The 6,439-nt window shown below is 55.4% G+C and overlaps 1 long non-coding RNA gene across 1 annotated transcript; it reads right to left on the bottom strand.

The window, feature by feature from the left end:
* Positions 1-863: 863 nt before the first annotated feature.
* LOC122484853 lies at positions 864-3,115 on the bottom strand. Its single transcript, XR_006297729.1, has 2 exons — positions 2,826-3,115; positions 864-2,470 (listed from the first exon to the last, which is right to left on the bottom strand). It is a non-coding gene; the product is annotated as an uncharacterized LOC122484853 (long non-coding RNA).
* Positions 3,116-6,439: the final 3,324 nt, after the last annotated feature.

Genomic DNA, 6,439 nt, shown 5'->3' with positions numbered 1-6,439 from the left:
GAGCACCCCGCTGCAGGGATGCAGGGCCACAGGCCTCCTCTCTCTCCTGAGGCCAGGTCTGGGGTCACCCCTGCCCCCACCATAACTCCCCATGTCCCTTGGTTTCGCATTTAGTTTTTCCCATTTTTTTTTTCTTCTCAAAGGTGGTTTTTTGGGGGGATAAGTGGGGGGACTCTACTGTGGGCCCCCTGCCTTCCACGTGCCCCCCACCTTTTTTTCTTTGCCGGTTTGCATGAGTGGAAGGTCTAACTGTGGCTTTTTTTTTTTTCCTGGATTTTTTTTTTTTTTTCTGGGGGGGAAAGGGGAGGGATGGGTTTAGGGAGTGGGAATGTGGGGGGTGGGGCCGGGGTTGGGGGTCGGGAGCCAGGGGAAGACTGGAAATGCTGCCGCCTTCTGCAATTTATTTATTTTTTTCTTTTGAGAGAGTGAACGGAAGAGACAGATACTTGAAACCTGGTGTGTGGCCTGCTTATTTGGGAACCGGGTGAGGAGGGAGACAGGGTGGGAGCGTATGGAAGGGTCTGGTAGTCAGAGCTATCTTCGTGTCAACCCAGAGAGGGGACAGTGGCCTGGAGGGGGCCTTGGAGGGAAGCTGAAATCAGGGACGGTGGGTCAGGAGTGAAGTAGGGGCCTGGGAGGGGCTGGAGGCATGGTACAGTCACCAAAAGGCCCAGAACGAGGAAGCCAGACCGGCGTAGGTCCCTGCCAACTTAGCCCAGCCCTGATCACTCTCCTGGTCCTGCTGGACAGCAAGACACTCCCTAAAGGAAAACACGGAGGCAAGTTTCTTGGTTTGTGTTCAGAGCATTCTGGACAGAGCTGGGCTGTGGCCATGATGTTTACAGAGGTTTGCTAGTAAGAAATACTGTGTAAATATTCATTTATTGGATTTCTTTATGCCCCACCTCTAGGAAAATGGGACCTTGATACCAAAGATTTAATTAAAAAAAAAAAAATGAAAAACAGATGCAGTAGCTATGAGAGTAAATATGACCTCTGAGCTTCCTGGTAGCCAGGGCAAAAAGGGAAATGGTCCATTATCGAGTTCTTTATTCTGAAGGAGAAAAAAATTGTGGTTCTTTTAGGGAGTCAGATTTTCCCGACCCTGTCTTGCTGCAGCTTCTCAGATGCTGCTGTGCACAGTGTCACATCTCAGCTTTTCTTCTGCCCACCGTTCATGGGCCTGACAGGTTCTCACCACGAGGGCCTCGGCTGCAGCACAGATGAGCCGTCGCTGGCACCAGCTGTGATCCTGCCCCTTTCCCCCTCTGATTCAGGGGCCCCACGGGGGAAGGCTGAGGTGGAGGGTGCCAAGAGTTGAGATGGTTAAGCCCTAAACGGTGCAGAGGGCAGTTCTGGTCGCCCCTGCTGACAGAAGTTAAGCGTTGGATGCAAAAGATCCCCCGAGGCTCAGCAGCTCTGGGGAGGATGGGATTGCCCCCGCCTGAGCTGATCCAAGGAGCAAGGTAGAGATCTCTAGTAGTGTGTCCCTGAAACCAGTGGTCCTCTCTGTGGCTTGCCCTGCGCAAGACTTAAAACCCAACCCACCGATCCTGGGGGTGGGGCCCCAGGGCTGTGCGTTTCAGGAAAACCTCCCAGGTGACTCTGACGCCTCCCACCTCCCCGGGTGGAGCCTCACAGCTTCCAAGGACGTTTTTCAAATAATCCTCCTTTTAGCTTGGTTCTGCGTAGGAGCAGATGGTTTGAAGCTGTGCTGATGTTCTCTACCGTTGGCCAAGGGGAGGAGTCTGTGAGGTGAGGCACGTGTGTGCAGGTGATGCGTCTGGATCTAAGGGGTTAAGGAGAGTTCACCGAGAAGGGGGCAGAATCACCTAATCCTGCATGCATCACTTTCTAGATTATGAAAGTAATACATGGGCCTTAGAAAAATTCAAATAAATATAGAAATACATAGGGTTCGGAAAAAAAAAAAAAAGCTCCCTCCCCATCTCCTTCCACATACTCCTCAGAGGGAGGCACTTTGGCAGTTTGTGGTATATTCTCCCAAATCTATAAAGAGCTCATCCTTGGCCGTTTAAGGAGACCGTATGCTTGAGTGGATAGACGCACTGGATTCCCAAACAGACTGCGGTTCAGATCCTGACTCCTCTCCACCCCCCTCTAGTTCCCTCAACAAATAACGTAGTTGGCTCTTGCTTGGTTTCAAGCTGTGTTTGAAATGCTGGGGTTGCGACCTCCGGGCCCTCAGGGACCTTGGGGTCCTTGCAGTGGGGACCTCCGACCGCAGGGGGTGAAGGGGTGCAGATCATCAAAATGACGATGGTGCTGTTAAACAAAGTGACAGCGTTTTGCTGTTAAACAAAGCGCGTCTTTGCTAGTTTAGACGGGGTGGTCAGGGAGGCGTCTCCTCCGAGCTGCGCTGGAGTCGAGGCCTGGACGCTGATGGAGCCTGGGGCGGGGAGTGTGCAGGGGGACCGAGGGAGGGCGAGGTGGGAACAAGGTGGGAACGCTGGAGGACAGAAGGTCAGTGGGGTGGAGCGGGAGGGAGACACAGAGGAGGGGGTCTGAGAAACTAGCGCTTCTGGGCTTGAAAAGTGTCCTACGAAGCGCTCGGGCGCGGCGGGAGGGGGCGCGCGGCAGGTGGGCGTGGCGGAAGGCGAGGTGGCGGCGGGGGCGTGGCGGCAGGCGAGGTGGCGGGGGAGTGGGCGTGGCGGCAGGTGGGCGCCTGGTCGGCGGGGGGCGGGGCGAGGGGCGGGTGGGAAAAGGGAGACAGCGCGGCAGGGGGCGCTGGAGAACCAGCCCCGCGGAGGCGGTGAGGTGAGGACGGGAGGTGGCCAGGCGCTGTGGCTGGGCTGAGAGCGTACCTTCTGTGAGCCTCAGCTTCCCTAGCTCGCAAACGGGGACGATAACTCCCGACCTCGCTGGATGGCCATGAGGAATGTGCAGCAGACCCTCGGCCCGCAGCCCTGCACCTGCTAGAGAGCGGTTACCGATCATTGCTATTGGTCTGTTCTGTTACTGGTAAACGTAAGTTAAATAAAACCTGGAAACGTGGAGTTTTATCTTTTTCCTCGTTCCTTTCTTTTTTAATGTAGATTAATTTTGAGGGCAAGAGAGAGAGAGAAAGCACAAGTGGGGGAAGAGGGGCAGAGAGAGGGAGAGAGAGAGAGAGTCCCAAGCAGGCTCTTGCACACTCAGCGCAGAGCCCCACGCGGGGCTCGATCCCGCGAACCTCGAGATCATGACCTGAGCCGACACCAGGAGCGGGAGGTCTAACTGACTGAGCCACCCAGGTGTGGTGAGTTTTACCTTTCTCTAAACGTTCACCTGTCAGTAAAAGTGGGGGAAAGAGGTGTTGACCGGTCCCGGGGCACAGGATCCTGCCTGTCCCAACGCCGAGGAGTTGGAGCGTGTCTGGGTGCAGAGAACCAGGGTACAGAAAGTTCTCGCCCTGCTGCAGGGCGTATGGAGGCCCTTGAGTGGGTTCTGTCGGTTCTCACTCACAACTGTGAGTGAGCAACCTCCTCCTTGCGGCCTCGCGAGACCCCCTTCCCTTGTGGCTGCTTCTAGCACTGAGCTCCCAGCCCGGGTGCCTCGCCTTACCTCTCCTGCTTCCTCTCCACTCAGGCCCTGCTCAGCCTCTCCTGGATTCCGGGAGCCGTCGGTCACCCTCTTTGGAAAGTCAGCCTTGAGCCTTCGGTTACCTGCCCGCTCTGCCCATTTGTTCAGTCACCTCCTGGCAAGGCCTTCCGGGTGCCTGACTTTGCAGCCGGAGGGCCTGAGTGGCAGGGGGGCCGGGGAGAGAGCCAGGCAGGCACATCCCAGACCTGAGCTTGAGAGCGCTCTGCGAGGGGGTGGGCGAGGGCCGAGGGGGCTCAGTGCCCAGGTCTCATCCACAGAAGATGAGGGGCTGTCTTAACTCCACCGACACGCCAGGCCCCCAGTTCCCCCAGTTCCTTCCCAGGTAAGTCGCTAACCACCCTCTGGGAGACAGAGAGAGATGTGCTCTGCTGACCTGACCCCAGCCTTCCCCGCTCCCCACATTCAGAAGCCCGGGGGGGCTGGCTGAACTCGAATTAGTGATAATAATCCGAATGCAGATGGCTAGCCTGTGCTGGGCACTTAGTACGAGCCAGGCCCTGTGCAAGGCAATGCCAGCTCTCTGACATGAGCATTCAACCCACTCTCCAGACAAGGGCAAGGTGAACTCACATCTGTCTGATAGCCGCCCTTGTCCTGCTGTACATCTTCCCCGCCCTAACATGCTGAGAACCCCCAGCCTCCCGTGTCCTTCTTGCTCTGTGTCCACACACCCTCCGCACTAGCTTCTTCTCTGTTCCACTGCTCGGCTCCCCCCTTGCCCCCAAACACGTTCTTCTCTTGACTCATCCAGTGGGAGGCTCACTGTCCTCTCTCCTTGGCAGTCTTGACCGGGTATTTGGGGTGCCCAGAGCCGGCCCTAAGGGTCAACCCCACTCCTGCACTTGTGTGGTTGGCAGTCCTGGGGATCTTTCTTCCCCTTCCTTCGTGGGGGCGGGGACTCTGTTCCAGCTGCTTCCTTCCCAATGGGCCCCTCACTGGGCCGGTGTCATGGACGAATGTATGGCCTTGGGCAACATTCAAGACTCTACATCAATGTCGCCAGCCCAGAACCCTTGCGGACTCCAGACCTGCCTCTGGCAACCTTCTGGACCCTGGTTAGGCGCTCCAATTCCCTCCCTCACTGCGCTGCCCATCTCTGACCCATCACCTGCCTCCAGGCCACGCCATTGTTTAATTACAGTCCTGCCTTTTGCCTGCAAATCTTTATGAACCTTGGGGTCTGTAGTCCCGGTCTGTAACTTTGCTGGTCAGGTGCCCCATCTGTGAAAGGTTTCTGAGCGTGTGTCCCCCAGTTTGTCATCACACGTTCATTAGTTCTAAACACGTGGCCAGCCTTCAAGAGGGCCCCCAGGAAGTCTCACCTCCCAGTATTCACACCCTGAAGCGTCCGACTTCAGCTCAGGTCATGATCTCACGGTCCGTGAGTTCGAGCCCCACGTTGGGCTCTGGGCTGACGGCTCGGGGCCTGGAGCCTGCTGCGGATTCCGTGTGTCCCAATCTCTCTCTGTCCCGCCCATGCTCGTGCTCCGCCTCTCTCTTTCAAAAATAAACACACATAGGGGCGCCTGGGTGGCGCAGTCGGTTGAGCGTCCGACTTCAGCCAGGTCACGATCTCGCGGTCCGTGAGTTCGAGCCCCGCGTCGGGCTCTGGGCTGATGGCTCGGAGCCTGGAGCCTGTTTCCGATTCTGTGTCTCCCTCTCTCTCTGCCCCTCCCCCGTTCATGGTCTGTCTCTCTCTGTCCCAAAAATAAATAAACGTTGAAAAAAAAAATTAAAAAAAAAATAAACACACATTAAAAATATATGTATTAAAAATATATAAATAAATAAACCTTAAAAATATTTTATAAATATATAAATATTATGCAAACATTTTCCTGCCACACTCCAGTGGATGACCTTGTGACTTCCCTGGGGTGCATGTTCCCCATTTAAAAAAAAAAAAATTTAATGTTTATTTATTTTTGAGACAATGCGAGAGACAGAGTGCGAGCAGGGGAGGGGCAGAGAGAGAGGGAGACGCAGAATCCGAAGCAGCTCCAGGCTCCGAGCTGTCAGCCCAGAGCCCGACGCGGGGCTTGAACTCACGAACCGCGAGATCATGACCTGAGCTGAAGTCGGACGCTCCACCGACTGAGCCACTCGGGCGCCCCGCATTCCCCATTTTGGACACTACCGTGCTTCTGAGTGACCTTCAAAAATCCGCACCCTGACGTTCAAGGCTCCCAGAGTGGTCCACACTACCTCTCAGTCCATTTCCCTTGTGATACTGTTTCCTCTCCGCAGGGTCACTTGCTCATTAATTACCAATGATAAAATCCTACCTGTTTTTATTGGCCAACATTAGAGATCTCCTTTCAGGAGCCTGCCTGCCTGCCTGCCTGCCTTCCTTTTTAATGTTTTTAAGTTTATTTATTTTGAGAGAGAGAGTGAGCCGGGGAGGGGCAGAAAGAGAGGGAGAGAGCGAATCCCAGGCCGACTCTGCACTGTCGGTGTAGACCCCGACTGGGGGCTCGAACCGTGAGATCACCACCGGAGCCCAAATCAAGAGTCTGACGCTTAACCACTTAACCGACTGAGCCCCTCACCAGGTGCCCTCCAGGAGGAGCCTTTCGCGATCGTCCCGGAGGTGAGGGTGCCAGGTTCCGAGCCCAGCCTCCTGCGTTGCTCTGGTCATGAGTTCCTCAACCGGCAGGCAAGTGTACCCAGAGGGGACAGGGTCGCTTTGTGTTGAGGCAGAGCTCTAACGGTGGCCCCCAAGATTCCATGCCGTCATCCCTGGAACCTGAGTATGTTAAGATACATCACTCTCGTGATTATGTTATGTTACGTTTGGTTGACCTTATATAGTGCCGTGTATACACAACTGACCTTA

This window comes from Prionailurus bengalensis, chromosome E1, assembly GCF_016509475.1.
Source record: "Prionailurus bengalensis isolate Pbe53 chromosome E1, Fcat_Pben_1.1_paternal_pri, whole genome shotgun sequence".
In the NCBI taxonomy this organism is placed as follows: Eukaryota; Metazoa; Chordata; class Mammalia; order Carnivora; family Felidae; genus Prionailurus; species Prionailurus bengalensis.
Note: the sequence above shows the minus strand (reverse complement) of the source record. Positions and strands in the feature narration are given on the sequence as shown.